Source organism: Mustela nivalis, assembly GCF_964662115.1.
Source record: "Mustela nivalis genome assembly, chromosome: 7".
In the NCBI taxonomy this organism is placed as follows: domain Eukaryota; kingdom Metazoa; phylum Chordata; class Mammalia; order Carnivora; family Mustelidae; genus Mustela; species Mustela nivalis.
Window position 1 is genome coordinate 41,382,741 of NC_139026.1, and position 16,465 is coordinate 41,399,205.

General features: G+C 40.0%; 1 protein-coding gene across 8 annotated transcripts in view; it reads left to right on the forward strand.

Annotated features, from left to right (window-relative positions):
* Positions 1 to 16,465, forward strand: part of LOC309869403 (uncharacterized protein) — a 141,760-nt gene that overhangs the window by 33,694 nt on the left and 91,601 nt on the right. The window contains exon 3 of one of the 8 annotated variants that reach the window (XR_014314159.1): positions 1,928 to 4,060. The exons of the other annotated variants lie outside the window; for them this stretch is intronic. The gene's annotated coding sequence lies outside the window, so the exon portion shown is untranslated. Of the gene's footprint in view, positions 1 to 1,927; positions 4,061 to 16,465 lie in introns of those variants that run through there. 8 annotated transcript variants of the gene reach the window in all.

Genomic DNA, 16,465 nt, shown 5'->3' on the forward strand with positions numbered 1-16,465 from the left:
TAGCAACATCTACAAATGTGTCACTCATTTATTTCTGCAACTGCAATATTCTGAATATTATTACTAACTGTCTTACACATAATGTCTTGGAACATTTTAAGAGAGGTGGAAATTTTTTAAATATCTTGCTTTGAATATGGTAGTACAGAAATATCTGTACTTTACAATTGATTTTCTAAGCACCATATAAGTATAGAATCAGAAATTTGCAGAAAATTTCTAGAATATTTTAACATTGAAGATATCATTGAAAGGTTGAGGTATTAAGATTTCTAAGATGCTTATACTGTCTTGGTATCTGATTTACCCTCTCTTTCCATGGTTTCTCTGTTACTTTAAGGTAAGATCATTGCAACATTTTTTCCTAACACCAAATACATCATTCCAACACCAAGCAAATCTCTAATTCTCTGACACCAAATGCGTGTCCAACAATGCAGTTAAATGCTAACACTAAGTACCCAAAGTTAGCATAGACCCCACAGGTTAAGGGCTCAGTCCTACAATGCTACCCCCGCTTCAGACTCTGTTACAAATAGGGTCTCCACCCCCCAACACTTATGCCTGGCTGACTACTAATTCAGGGGTTCCCATTATCCCCTCTCAGAGTCAAGAATTCATAATAATATCTTGCAGAGCTCAGGGAAGTGATTTATTTACTATTATTTGTTTATTTCAAAGGACATAACTCAGGAACAGCAAAATGGAAGAGATACAGAGGGCGAGTATGGGGGGGAGTGGTACACTCTCCTGGCTAATTCCACCTTCCCATACCTTGATGTGGTCACAAACCAGGAAGCTCTCTGAACCCCATCATTTTAGGATTTTTTTTTAAGATTTTATTTATTTATTTGACAGAGAGAGAGAGATCACAAGTAGGCAGAGAGGTAGGCAGAGAGAGAGAGGAGGAAGCAGGCTCCCCACTGAGCAGAGAGCCCGATGCGGAACTCTATCCCAGGACCCTGAGATCATTACCTGAGCCAAAGGCAGCAGCTCAAACCACTGAGCCACCCAGGCGCCCCTCATTTTGGGTTTTTATGGTGGTTTCATTACATAGGGGTGGTTGATTAAATCAATAGCCATTGGTGATTGATCTCAGTCTCTAGCCCCTTTCCCCTCCCTGGTGTTAGAGGTAAAAGTGGGGCTAAAAGATCTAACCTTTTAATCAGCAGTCTTCATGGCAACCAGCTCCCCAGGCTGAAGCCATCTAGGGCCCCTCCGTGAGTCATCTTATTAGCATAAAAAAGAGAGTAAATTTTAAGAATTTTAGAAGCTCTGGGGGGCAGCTGACTGTCTCAGTCAGTTGAGTTCAGACAATCAACTCTTGATTTTGGCTCAGGTCATGATTTCAGGGGTGTGAGGTCAAGCCTTATATCAGGCTCTGTGCTGAGCGTGAGGCTGGCTTAGATTCTCTTCCTTTCCCTCTGCCCCCCCACCACTGATGCCCCCTCTCTCTTTCTAAAAATAATAATAAAAATTTAAAAAATAATAATTTTAGGAGCTCTGTGCCAAGAATCAGGAACAAAGACCACGTGTTTATTGTTTTTATTATGTCCCCCAAATTATCATGATAACTAATATTAACCATTGACATTTGAGGATGTCAGACAGTGTTCTGGGTGTATGCAGGTATTTGCTCATCGCTGTGTGGTAAGGGCCGACAGGGTTAAATTGGAGAGAATGTATAACCCTCAGAGATTCTCTTGTCATAGATAGGAGAAGGGAGACACAGGAGTCAGCATTTTTAATAAATACTGTAGGTGATTCTAAGGTGCTCTACAGATTACTCCTTGGAAAGAGAAAATATACTCTTAAAACAGTTTGACATTGTTCTACTTTGTTTAGCCCAAATTGCAGTAAGATAAAATGGTATGTTTTATTCAGATTCAGAAATATCTAATTGATTTTCTTTAAAATATTTTTTTAGGTATTTATTTGTTTGACAGAGAGTGACCGAGAGAGAGAGAGAGAGAGTGAGGACAAGCAGGGGGAGCAGCAGAAGGTGAGGGAGAAGCAAACTCCCCACTGAGCATGGAGCCCGATGCCAGGTTCAACCCAGGATCCTGGGATCATGACCTGAGCCAAGGGCAGAGGCTTAGCTTACTGAGCCACCCACGTGCCCTAATTCATATTCTCTAAAACTGATATATCTAATATTTGCAAAGATTTTATTCTAATGCTAATTTCACATCATAGAACTCAAGAGGCACTCAGGCCAATTTGGTTTCTGAAATGGAAAGCAAAGAAGTACTTGAAAATTTCTAGTGCTCCCATAGACTTAGTCAAGAGTTACACCTTAGCAATAAATCCAAAATCTAAAAGTAGACCTCAACCTCATCACTATTGACATTTGGGACCAGAGAATCTTTGTGGGGAGCTCTCCTGTGCATCAAAGAGTGTTTAGCAGCATCTCTGACCTCTACTCACTAGATGCCAGGAATGTGCCCCACTTTCCTGCCTCTAGTTGTAACAAGCTGTAAAATCTCCAGACATTGTTCCATGTTCTCTGGGAGGCAGAATCTGTTTCAGTTGAGTACTGTGATTACCTCCCCTCATCATCCTTCTCCTTTTTTTAAATGGTTTATTGGGGGGGGGAGGGGGGGTTACTACACAAATAAGAAAGCTAATTAAATGTAAAAATGAGCTCAAGGTCAATAAGAACAAACCACTGGTTCTTCCTCTGGCCCACCAGGTGCCTTCTGGAACTCAAATAAGAGTGCCTAGTGGGATGGGATAATGTCAGAGAACTTTGTGCCTGAACTTTCCTCCCAGCATTTAATGTGATCTTGAAATACAGACTGAATCATTCTGCCCATTTTTGTCACAATTCAAAGTTCCCAAATTAGACCGTTAAAAGCATTACCTTGTCCACAGGAACATTTCCAGGAGCTTCCATTTTCCACATTTCTAAGAGTCCTTTGGGGTTGAGCATGTGCTTCTACATAGGCCTCTCTGTAACTATTACCATCAGAAGGAGGACCTGGGGTTTCTGGGGCCTCAGGGGATCCAAGATGCGAGAAATGACAGCACAGGAGATATTGCCCATGTTACTACTAGTTTGCCTCAGGTTGTTGAGACTGGTCCAAGCCATTCCATCTTGCAGGAAAGATGCAGGTGGCCAGGCTGCATGGAGAGACATCAGCTGATCACTAATTTCCCTGTAGATTCAGGAACTTTATGCGTAGCAAGGAAGAGGAAAACAGAGATAAAATCTTCTCACCTTTGCTCTCCAGAAAACGAAATATATCCTCTTAGAATCTGTTTGGATGATTCTGTTTCCACAGGATGATTCAACTGTGGAAACCGTTTTAGGTTTCTAATAAGAAATGAAAAGGAGCTTTCTGAAATTGTCCTTGTAAGGGGCCTCTCGCGTGACTGGGCCTGGCCAAATGTAATTGGACCAACTGGTCTGTGATGGGTCCAGGAGTGAGGGCTACCAGAAAGACTTCTTTCCCTAAACCCACTCCCGTAGTCATCCCACTCTTGTCTGAAATTAGAAAAGCATTCAGAGGAATGAAGTTACAGCTTACAGCCCATCCACAGCCCTTTAAGAAATTCAAATATCCCTGGGAAGAGTAACAGTTGTGATGACATCAGTCATTCACACTTCAATGTGAATTAGTTTACTATCTGGCACAAAAATGAGGAATTAGTATTGACACTGAGACTTTGAGGGTATTTTTGAGGGAGGTGGGAAGGGAGGAATTGTTTGGGGCATGGTATTTTAACACTGATTATCTAGAATGAAGAGTCTGAAGCACAAATTAAGTGCTAACAATTTCCTTTTTTATTTAATGCTTTATTACCATTGCTGTTTCAAACTATCAAAATAACACATGAAACCAAACAATACAGAAGCCTGTAATATAAAAATGTACAGTTTCCTCCCTCATCCAGTTCCACTGTCACATAAATCAGTATTAACATTTTGTTTATTAGGTATCTTTTCATTGGGTTTCTTGGGCATGTTTTTCCATGTTTATACAAACTCACATATGCATGTATACTATATAAGGAGAGTTTTTTATGGTTTTTGGTCTTTTGTCTTTTTTTGTTTTTTTAAATGAGATTATCCTATATGCTTAATAATTTATCATGGACATCTTTAAAAGTTAATGCCTTTCTCTCATTCTTTATAAGAGTTGTATATATTCTATGAAATAGATATTTCATTGTTTATTCAACAATTTTTCAGTTTGCAGCTTTGCCTTTTATTTCCAGTTATTTCCTATTAAAGGTAATGCTTCATAATGTGGTGATCTATAAATAAATTGTGATATAGTCATATAATAGAATATCATGGTCAAAAGGAAGGGACCAGATGTAACAGCACATTTAAATCTTAAAAACCAATCTTGAGTGAAAAAAGTTGCAGAATAAAATTACCTAGTATATAAAATGTTAATCATATAAAATAAAACCATGTATTGATTATAGAAATGTATATATGTACTAAAACTTTTTACAAAAGAAAAGTACTTCCAAAAATATCCAGTAGCTGTATCTTCATGTGCTGTTGCTTTACTTCTATAAGACGCATTTATAGGGTATGTGACCCAGGACAAAGACAGCGAATTTCTGTTCCTTTTTCATATGACATGGTTTGGGGTGAATTCACTATTCTGTTTACCAGCTTTTAAATATTTTTTCAGCTTGTCTAATTATATAAATCCTATTTGGAAAAGATAGAGACATAAGAAAAATAATAATAATTTAAAATTCTTCTTCAAGTATATCACTCAAACTGAACACAGAATTCCTAGGGGAGTTTGAACAGGATGTATTTAAGCTGACAATTCACTTTCTTTGTTCTCAAGCCTATACTCTAGGGATGGTGAAGAATTGTGTTCACTCTTGAGGGCATCAATCTTAGTAGTTTGATGCTGAGTCTTGAAATGATAAATATTCCAAAAGGCATATGAGAAAATATTTTCTTAATGGTCCCAATACAAAGCTTGAACAGTTTGTCAACCCCAAAGAGATACAGAGTAAAAGAATGAGGACTAGGCAAGTCTGTACCCTTGAACTTTAGGTTCAAGGGCTTATGCAGTTTGTACATGGTATAGATATTGAGGTTGAAATGTGGGATACAGGAGACAGGAGTACACAGATACACAACCCAGCCAGGATCCTCCATGTCAACAGTCTTCCTTTGACGGTGTTGTTCTATCTGCATTGATGTGCTTCAACAGACCAGCAGGTCCTGGGCTGGTGTCCGGGCACATGGTCACTCTGGGAAAGAACCTTGGGTACAGTTTGCAGCTATGGTGCCTCTAGACTCTCCACCTGTGACTGCAGGAAGCCTGTCTCCTGGTGCTCTTGAGTGGCGGTGCTCTTCTGCTCTCCCGCATTCTTTGCCAGGCAATTTGGCAAGGGCAACCGAGGGGAAGTAAAACAGGCACCCTTCAGTCCTTCAGCAAAGGACAGGCTTGCTTGCTTCCTTCCTTCCCCTTTCTTTCCTTCCTTCCTTTTCTTTCCTTCTTCCTCCAGAGATACAGTTGACGTATAACATGGCATAAGTTTAAGGTGTACAACCTATTTATTTGCTCTATTTATATATTGTAATATGATTACCACTGTGGCTTTGCTAACACCTCCGTGGTCACATAATTAACATAGTATGTTGTGATCAAGATATGTAAGATTTAGTTTCTTAGCAACTTTGAAATACATAATATAGCATCGTTGACTATAATCTCAATGTTGTGCATTAGATATCCAGAACTTATTAATCTTCTAGGTGCCAGTCTGTATACTCTTAAACAACATCTCCCCACTTACCTCATCTTCTGATATCTACTACTCTACTCTGTTTCTATGAGTTCTGCTTTTTTTAGATTCCACATACAAGTGATATCACACAGTATTTATCTTTCTATCTCTGACCTATGTCACTTAGCATAATGCCCTCAGGTTTTATCTATGTTGTTGAAAATGGCAGCATTTCCTTCTTACTCATAGTTCAATAATACTTCATTGTATGCATATATACTATATCTTCTTTATCCATTCATCCATTGACAGACCCTTAAGTTGTTTCCATATCTTGGCTATTGTGAATAATGCTGCAATAAACATGGGAGTGTGATACCCTGTTTTCATTTCCTTTAGATATATACTTAGAAAGGGGATTGCTGGATAGTATGGTAGTTCCATTTTTAATTTTTTGAGGAACCTCCATAATGGCTGAGCAAATTTTATAATCATACTACAGTACTTAAGAATTCCCTTTTCTGGGGCACCTGGGTGGCTCAGTTGGGTGCCCCTGCTGATTTTTGCTTTTGTTGTCTGCCTTCAGCCCAGGTCATGATCCTGGTGTTCTCGGATCGAGTCCACATCAGGCTCCCTGCTGGGTGGGGAATCTGCTTCACCCTCTCTCTTTCTTTTTTTCTCTCTCTCTCAAATAAAATCTTTTTAAAAAATAAAATAAAAAGAGTTCCCTTTTCTCCATATCTTTATAATTTCTTATCTTTTATTTTTAAGATTTTATTCGTTTATTTTTCAGAGAGAGAGAGTATGTGCACATAAATAGGGGGAGCAGCAGGCAGGGGGAGAAGCAGGCTCCCCACTGAGCAAAGAGCCTAATGCAGGACTCGGACCCTGGACCCTGGGATCATGACCTGATCTGAAGGCAGACACTTAACCCAAGTGTCCCTATTTCTTGTCTTCTTGATAATAGCATTCTAACACTCGTGAGGTGAGATCTCATTGTGGTTTTGATTTGCATTTCCCTGATGAATAGTGATGCTGAGCACCTTTTCATGTTACCTGTTGGCCAATTGGATATTTTTTTTTTTGGAAAAATGCCCATTCAGTTCCTCCACTCGTTTTAAAACTGGATTGTTTGTTATTGAATTGTATGAGTTCTCTATTACGTATTTTATTTTATTTTAAATTTTTTTTAATGATTTTATTTATTTATTTGAGAGAGAGAGAGAGAGAGCATGAGAGGAGAGAGATCAACGGGAGAAGCAGACTCTTTGCCAAGTAGAGAATCTGATGTGGGACTCGATTCCAGGACTCCAGGATCATGACGTGAGCTGAAGGCAGTCGCTCAACCAACCGAGCCACCCAGGCGCCCCTCTATTACGTGTTTTAGGAATTAACCTCTTGTCAGAAGAATGGTTTGCAAGTATTTTCCCTTATTACTTCGGCTGCCTTTTCGTTGTGTTGCTTTTTCTTTTGCTGCACAAGGTTTTTTAGTTTAATGTAGTTGCCCCTGCTGATTTTTGCTTTTGTTGCCTATGCATTTGGTGTCAGAGAATTTCCTAACTATATATTTTTAAAACCTCTCACCTCATCCACTTGTCAGAATTCCCTCCTCAAGGTAAGTTATCCTACCTAAAAACACTACCTAGTTGTAGAGGTCACAAGCTGAAGTCTCTCTAAACACTTGCTGAGAGGAAACGGGGTCTGGGGCCCAAGGGGACAAGGAGGAAACCACTAAGCCGAGTGTTCATTATATACCCCAAGTTCTAGAGAGGGAATTGGTATGTCTCCCTGCCCTATTGCCCATCCACCCTTGAAACTGTCTTTCATACTATTTGTAAGTAACCGTAATGTGTCAGGTGATCCTTCTCTTTGTTCCTATAGTTCACTATACTTACTACTATCTCTGAATTTGTAACAAATCTAAAATTTTAAAATGGAAGTATTCATGAGGGCATGTTCCAACTGATACTAAGTCTCTTTAGGTCTTTAATTCCCTAATGCAAAGCCAAATTTATTATTTATTCACGTTATGGGCAGTATGGAACTTCTGCTCCCAAGGTATATGCAGCCTTTAGGTACAAGACAAATAATGTTCAAATGACACCCTGGTGTACCCTATTTCCCCACAAAAGTCAGTAGAACGTCTTGGTCTAATTTGGGAGTCCTGTACGTATTCCTAACCCAGCGTTGTGACAGAACGCACACTAATCAGCCTCAGCTACTAGATCATTAGCCTCTAGAATTCAGAGACTTGTTTTTATTTAGATTCATCTTTTTACTTTTAGCTCCCAGTATAGTGCCTTGTACATAGTTGGCACTCAACAAATGATTGAAAATGGAAGAAATGGAGCAGGGATGGAAACCAACACGTACTGAGTGCCCGCTGCATAGCAGGCTCTGGACTAAATGCTTGCAAAAGTTATTGCATTAATTGGTGTTTGTTAGTGTTCTGTATGCTGGATAGCTCCAAGAGTTGCACTAGGGCTAGTGGAGACAACAAGAAGATATGTTTCTGCTCAGTAATAAGAACTTTGTATTGTTCAGAGGTGACCAACTATGGAGCCGGCTGTCTCAGGGAGGGTGAGTTCCCTGTGACTCCACATGACTGAAGATGGTATGTAGGGACTCAGGCATCAAGTGGGGTGAGGGCTGTCATCCAGACCAGGGCTCCTCAATCAGGTGTCTATGGAGGCCAAGCAAGGAGCATAAATCAGAGAAGTGACCAAGTGTAGAAAGTACTTCACTTTTCCCTTAACTCCATGTAAAACAGTTGCAGCAACATGATGAACAGTGTTTGACTCTCAGCCTCTAAATTGGAGATATAATAGGGAGCAATGGGGGTCTGGGTAAACTTCCTCTAAAGAGCACAATTGTCACTCAGCACTGATAGTTTTCATGCAGGAACGTGGATCCTCTTTTAAGAAATCTTTCTATGTTTGAAGAAAAGCCAGGAATTCACCTTTTTATAGAAAAGCTTCTAATTCTTAAATGTGCTATCAAATTTCACTGGGAGAGAAAACCCCACTATGGGCCACATAACACATATGTACATTTGGCCTATGGTCAGTTATCTCTGTAACTAATGATGTTTAAGGTAACTTTAAACCTGAGAATCTGGGAATATTTGCTTTATAGAATGGTTTATTTTTTATTTTGTTTTTAAAGATTTTATTTAATTATTTTACAGAGATCACAAGCAGGCATAGAGGCAGGCAGAGAGAGAGAGGAGGAAGCAGGCTCCCCGCTGAGCAGAGAGCCCAACTCCGGGCTCGATCCCACAACCCCGGCACCATGACCTGAGCTGAAGGCAGAGGCTTTAACCCACTGAACCACCCAGGTGCCCCTATAGAATGGTTTAATCTGGTGTTGGGTGATAAATGATAAACCTTGACGTTGAGTGACAACATCTTAGGTTCACAAAGTTACTCACTTTAACTTTTATGCAAGGGGATTGATTTGTGTTGGCTCTATTTTATTTCACTGCTTTTTTGTCATTACCATCATTGCATCAGAGGCTTATCTGATTATTTTACGTAACTTCATCAACCACAGCAGTTGATTGATAGCACAGAGACAGAGAAAGCCAGGTAATCTTATTATGACTTCCTAGCACAGAGCTCAGCTCTCAGGGGCCATGGACTGACTATGATGAATTAAAACCTTGTCTGAGATGATGTACACATCAGTAGTCATATTTTGATGGTTCTGGAAACCATCTGGAAACTGGAAAGAATGATCTTTCCAGTGCTCTTTTAGCAATTAGAAAAGCCCCATTTCTAGTGAAGCTTTTTTGACCAGGAGGTCAAAAAAGACTTCAAATAGAAGCTTTTATCCTTCTGTATCTTTATCCTTCTATAAAAATGACATCTTAATTTGGGTTGATAAAAGCTGTTTCCTGTTATCTGGAATTCAGGAAAAATGGTGCAGGAACCACTCCTGTCTTCTCAAGGGAGGATATACAATGTCCTAGAAGGCTGAAATTGTTGATTTCTAAAATGATCAAGATCAGCTCTGCTGTAGACTATAGAAGAAACCCAAGGGCAGATCTTTCCTTTCTTTTCTTTCTTGAGTTAGCCTGTTTGTTTGTTTGTTTGTTTGTTTCATCACTGAAATGATCCTCTTCACCATCCTTACAATTTTCATGTGGTCTTAAAGTAATGGTGCCAAGGAGGCTATTTGGCCCACTTGTAGCATTGTAAGACTTAAGAGTTACCTTCTTAGAAAAAGGAGACCTGGAGTCCCATATGGGGTATCCTCTTCTCCAGGAAACAGGATTAGGGATAAGCTTGTGGTAAGGTACAAGAGATAATTTTTCTGGGGTATCCCTACTATCTGTCTCTTTCCTAACATAACATGACATGAGCAATGTTGGGAGAAAAGCCTCCTTGGGACTCTAGGTTTCAGGTATTACAAGTTAGGTACTGACTTCTAGATTCCGACAGCCCCAAATTTCCCTTTGCTTCCCCAAGCAGAGGGAGTGGTGGCTGTTTCCTATACTTGCTGTCTGTGTCACCTCGCTGTGTCTCCTTTTGCGCTTTGGTCCCTCCAACAACTTGTGTAACCGGTTCCTCATATGAATTTGTCTGTTGTTGCAACTTCTGTCTCCTGACTGGACCCTGACAGATACAACTTGCTTTAACATAAATTCTTTACTTCTACTTCTGTCAGAGAATTATGTTGTCGGTAAATATGAGGGGGCCTTAAGACTACCAATTTGACTTTTATAACTTCGTTTGAGGCAAGAAGACTGATGGAGGAAAGCAGTTAAAATCATGAGCAAGTGTGGATTTTGAGATGACTTACTATCCCATTTCCTTTTTGTCACTGTGGGCCAGGTGTATCTTGGAAACAGCATTTAGGGCAGTTTATTCTTTTTAAGCTCACGCAGTTTCTGACTTTAATGTGCGAATTCAGTCCATTCATAATTATTGTAAAAACAGATGGACTTGGTTTTAATTCTTTCATTTTACTCTGATTTTTACAAATGAATTTTACAGTTGGTTCCTTTCCTCTTTTCCCTGTTTATCCTGGTTTGGTCACCCTAACTTTTATCTCCATGACCCTGAATAATCAAAAGTTAGCTATATGACTATAGAAAAAGGTCTTGTATGTTTTTAATTTGAAAAAAGACCAGAGCTTTAAAATGCCTTTTCTTGGGGCGCCTGGGTGGCTCAGTGGGTTAAGCTGCTGCCTTTGACTCAGGTCATGATCTCAGGGTCCTGGGATCGAGTCCCACATTGGGCTCTCTGCTCAGCGGAAGCCTGCTTCTCTTCCTCTCTCTCTCTCTGCCTGCCTCTCTGCCTACTTGTGATCTCTGTCTGTCAAATAAATAAATAAAATCTTTTAAAAAATAAATAAATAAAATGCCTTTTTTCTAATGGTCATGCTGTCATTCACATGGTTCTGCCAGGAAATATTTTAGGGAAACCAGGTCAGTGGAAGAGATCCAGAAGATGTCATCCTGGGTACTTTGGACTCCACAATGGTGAGATTGCTTTAGCTCGCCATTAGATATTTCCACAGGCACACTCTAAAGTGTAAAGAAAAACAAATCAAAAGAGAAAACCTTGAAATAAAAAAAGTTCTGCTATGAAAACAGCTTTAGTAACCAACTTAATGTGAAAGTTGGAGCATGCCTTTCTGCTCTGACAATCTTGCTATGCTTTTCCTCTCTTAGTAAAATGCTGCTTATACTGGCAAGCTCCTATCCTTTGAGATGCATCCCAAGAGTCTTTTCAGTAAATCTCTCCCTGACCATCTTCTCCAAACTTGCTTCCTTCTTTGTGCCCCATCCCCACCCCCCAGGACTTACGCACGCCTCCCTTACAGTCCTTATAACACTGTTTTGCAATTATTTTCCTTTGCTCTAGGTTATGTGCTCTTTGAAGGCAAAAACTTTCATTCATCTTCCTATCTCCAATACTAAGTGCCGGTGCTTAATAAATGCTTGTTGAGTAAATGATTAATTATTTTGCCAATAGTAGTGGCTTATTTACAGCTACATATTTCTGGCATCTCTTTTTTTTTTTTTTTTTTTTAAACTTTTTATTTTTTATAAACATATATTTTTATCCCCAGGGGTACAGGTCTGTGAATCACCAGGTTTACACACTTCACAGCACTCACCAAAGCACATACCCTCCCCAATGTCCATAATCCCACCCCCTTCTCCCAAACCCCCTCCCCCCAGCAACCCTCAGTTTGTTTTGTGAGATTAAGAGTCACTTATGGTTTGTCTCCCTCCCAATCCCATCTTGTTTCATTTATTCTTCTCCTACCCACTTAAGCCTCCATGTTGCATCACCACTTCCTCATATCAGGGAGATCATATGATAGTTGTCTTTCTCTGCTTGACTTATTTCGCTAAGCATGATACGCTCTAGTTCCATCCATGTTGTCGCAAATGGCAAGATTTCATTTCTTTTGATGGCTGCATAGTATTCCATTGTGTATATATACCACATCTTCTTGATCCATTCATCTGTGGATGGACATCTAGGTTCTTTCCATAGTTTGGCTATTGTGGACATTGCTGCTATAAACATTCGGGTGCATGTGCCCCTTTGGATCACTACATTTGTATCTTTAGGGTAAATACCCAATAGTGCAATTGCTGGGTCATAGGGCAGTTCTATTTTCAACATTCTGAGGAACCTCCATGTTGTTTTCCAGAGTGGCTGCACCAGCTTGCATTCCCACCAACAGTGTAGGAGGGTTCCCCTTTCTCCACATCCTCGCCAGCATCTGTCATTTCCTGACTTGTTGATTTTAGCCATTCTGACTGGTGTGAGGTGATATCATTGTGGTTTTGATTTGTATTTCCCTGATGCCGAGTGATATGGAGCACTTTTTCATGTGTCTGTTGGCCATCTGGATGTCTTCTTTGCAGAAATGACACAAAAACAGACACATAGATCAATGGAACAGAATAGAGAGCCCAGAAATAGACCCTCAAATCTATGGTCAACTAATCTTCGACAAAGCAGGAAAGAATGTCCAATGGAAAAAAGACAGCCTCTTCAATAAATGGTGCTGGGAAAATTGGACAGCCACATGCAGAAAAATGAAATTGGACCATTTCCTTACACCACACACAAAAATAGACTCAAAATGGATGAAGGACCTCAATGTGCGAAAGGAATCCATCAAAATCCTTGAGGAGAACACAGGCAGCAACCTCTTCGACCTCTGCCGCAGCAACATCTTCCTAGGAACAACGCAAAAGGCAAGGGAAGCAAGGGCAAAAATGAACTATTGGGATTTCATCAAGATCAAAAGCTTTTGCACAGCAAAGGAAACAGTTAACAAAATCAAAAGACAACTGACAGAATGGGAGAAGATATTTGCAAACGACATATCAGATAAAGGACTAGTGTCCAGAATCTATAAAGAACTTAGCAAACTCAACACCCAAAGAACAAATAATCCAATCAAGAAATGGGCAGAGGACATGAACAGACATTTCTGCAAAGAAGACATCTGGCATCTCTTTTATTTTTGCTTTTTTTCTAAAGTGACAGGAAAAAAAAATTTCAGAGTTAATGTTGCCTCTAAGGAACACAAGTAGTATCCTCACTAGTCCTATCGTGTTCCCCTAATAGTTTGAGAATTTGGGTTGAGGTTCTCTGCAGCCTTGTGTCTCTCTGCACCTCAAAGATTCTTTGGCAGATTCCTGTGTGTGTATCAATGACTAACCATCTGAAGTCAATTTTCAACCTTCTTGCTCATGGGCAAACATTGGCAACTAGCCTGACTGGTAGGCCTACTCGCTAAAATCATTTCCAATAAGGCTTCCTTAGGACTTAACCCAGTTTTGAGTAGTTGGAGATTTCATTAAATGAACCCCCATCCTTTAACTTAAAATGATCTTTTTAATCTCCTCTTCCCCAGATTAAAGCCTTTATTTAGTATGACAGCAACTGAATTCCCCAACTCTGCCAGACATTCAACTTGATTATAAGTTCAGTCGGTACCTAAAATCAATGCAAAAAAAGTAAAGTCAGAAGGTTTGAAATATAAATCCATTAAGGTCTGACATTTTCTCAAAATTGTAGTGAATAACACACAGTCACTCTCTGCTCCAGCTGTAAAAATAACACTTTGAATTTAAACTAAAATAAGTATGTTGGGCCTCCTTTATAAGAAATGCACCATTTTTGGGCGCCTGGGTGGCTCAGTGGGTTAAGCCGCTGCCTTCGGCTCAGGTCATGATCTCAGGGTCCTGGGATCGAGTCCCGCATCGGGCTCTCTGCTCGGCAGGGAGCCTGCTTCCCTCTCTCTCTCTCTGCCTGCCTCTCCATCTACTTGTGATTTCTCTCTGTCAAATAAATAAATAAAATCTTTAAAAAAAAAAAAAAAGAAAGAAATGCACCATTTTTAAAAATGCAGAGAGACTATTGGGAAGTAATTTCCACAAATGCAAGGACCCCTCATTTAGAGTGAATACAGTGAATATCACCACCAAACTGGCTCAAATACAAGGGCTAACGGAACTTTTGTCATGGAATCCACTTGAGGGAAAGGGATTGTTGGCAAGACAAATTCCTCCGGAGGGTTTCCAACCTCAAGCATTCATGGAGGCAGGAGACTGTGGGGTGATCCTACGAGATCCGTGCCACATTTGGCAGAGTAGACGCTCGTGGTCTCCTCCAGGAAATGAAAACCCAAACCAAACCGTAGAGGCCTTTTGCTTTTGCCCACTGACAGGCTGAAACAGTGAATCAGCTACACAACCTGCAGATATTTAACTCTGTTACTAGACGGAAGAGTTTGGATAGGTTTAGTCACGTTATTTCTTTCTCCTTCTGGGCTTTCAGACTGCCTTTTCCAGCTCTCCTACAAATCAGATGTGGCCACGTGCCTGAGTTTTGTCCATGAGAAATTCCCACTAGACACTGACCAGGTGCCCTACAATCCAACTCAATTCTGACACTACTTATCAAAAAAATAGCATCAGATCCCACAGGTTAAGGACTCAGTTATGTAAGACTGCACCTCTACCCTCTTGGGAAGTCAGTGCCAGTATAGGTCTGTTATGTGTGCTTCTGACCAGGTGGCTATAGATGGGAGGTTCCTACAACCCCCAGCTTAGATTCAATTAATTTGCTAGAACATCTCACAGAACTCAGTTCTGTGAGTATATGTTTATGTACAATAAACATATACATAAAATGTTTATGTATAATAAACATTTACCAGTTTATTATAAAAGGATATGTAACAAAACAATACCTGTGGGAATGGGCTCAGAGCTTCCATGCTCTCTGAGCATACCACAGTCCTTAAAATTTCCATGCAGTCACCCACCCAGAAAGCTCTCCGAATCTAGTCCTTTTGGTTTTTTATGGAAGCTTCATTACAGAATCATGATTGATTAAATCAATGGCCATTGGTGATTTATCTCAATTTCCAGACCCTCTCCCCCTCAAAAATCAGGGGGCGGATTGGAAGATCCAGCTGTCTGCTGTCAACACCTAGGTGATTCCAGAGGTTTTAGGAGCTCTGTGCCAGGAACAAGGATGAAGACCAAATATGTATTTCTTATTATAAATCGCAATACCACAGATTAGACATAATGGATATTAAAAATAATGTTTGCAAAGAGTTTTTAATCATGTAAATGATTACTGCTAAGTGTAGCAGAATGAGTCATCTTAAAATATGAGTGTAGGAATTCTGGACATGCCACCTTAAAATATGCTGCTTTGGCATATTAATTATTTTGAGTCGCAGGCATTTGAAAAACATTAAATGCAAGGAGGAGCTTTCTCTGAACTCCTCATATCTGCCCCAAGACAGAACAACAAAAGGAACTCAGTTATCCCCTTCCTGGGAGTTTTACCAACTAGGAATTACTGACACAGCACCCAAACTTTATCGCATTCTATCATCTCTCCCATCTATTTTTTTCTAAGAACCCATTCATCTTCCCTAAAAATCACTTACTTTCCCCTAAGAGGCCTATATTCTCCCTTCCCTTCCCAATTAAGATGGTAGTTAAGCCTGAACTCGGAACCACCTGAGTTACTCATTTTTCCCTGGGCATCTCCCAAATATACATGAAGTATACATGTTTATAAACTTCTTTTACTACAGAGGTCTTTGCTAAGAACTTCTAGGGTAGAGAGAAGATTAATTTTCCTCCCCCTGCAGTTGTTAGAATGATATGTGAAACGAACAAGATATAAAATATTTTTTCTAAATCATCTCCAAAGCATTTTTGGAAAGTGGGAAAAAAATATGCCAAAATGTTCAAGTTGAAAATGAAAGAATAATTTCACTGGAAATCCATATCTCTTCACGTATATCCAATACTACGCATCCTTTGGAGAGCTCCTTTTCTCCTCTAGCCTTGGTCCTCCCCAAGGAATGAGAAGTATTCTGAGCTAAAAGGCATGACTATCTGGAGTTCAGCTCCCACCACAGCCCCTCACTTTTATTCCATGCTGCAGGTATCCTAGACTCTGGAATTCCTGCTACTTTCCTCATTTTGGGTCTGTTTTCCTGAGGTAAGAGGGCGTCTATTATGCATATCCTTTAACCCAAAAGGTGGCCAAGGAACAGCTGTTTGTGGGAGTGGGGAGCTGTGATATGGGTGTGTAGGGGAGGAAAAGTAATTTCCCTCTACCTTTTTAAGTTCTTGGTTAGACTTCTATAACCAAAGACAGATTAATAAGAGAAAAACAAACAGAAGTTTATTAATATGTATACCTCATATTTGCATGGGAGATACCCAGGGAAAAATGAGTAACTC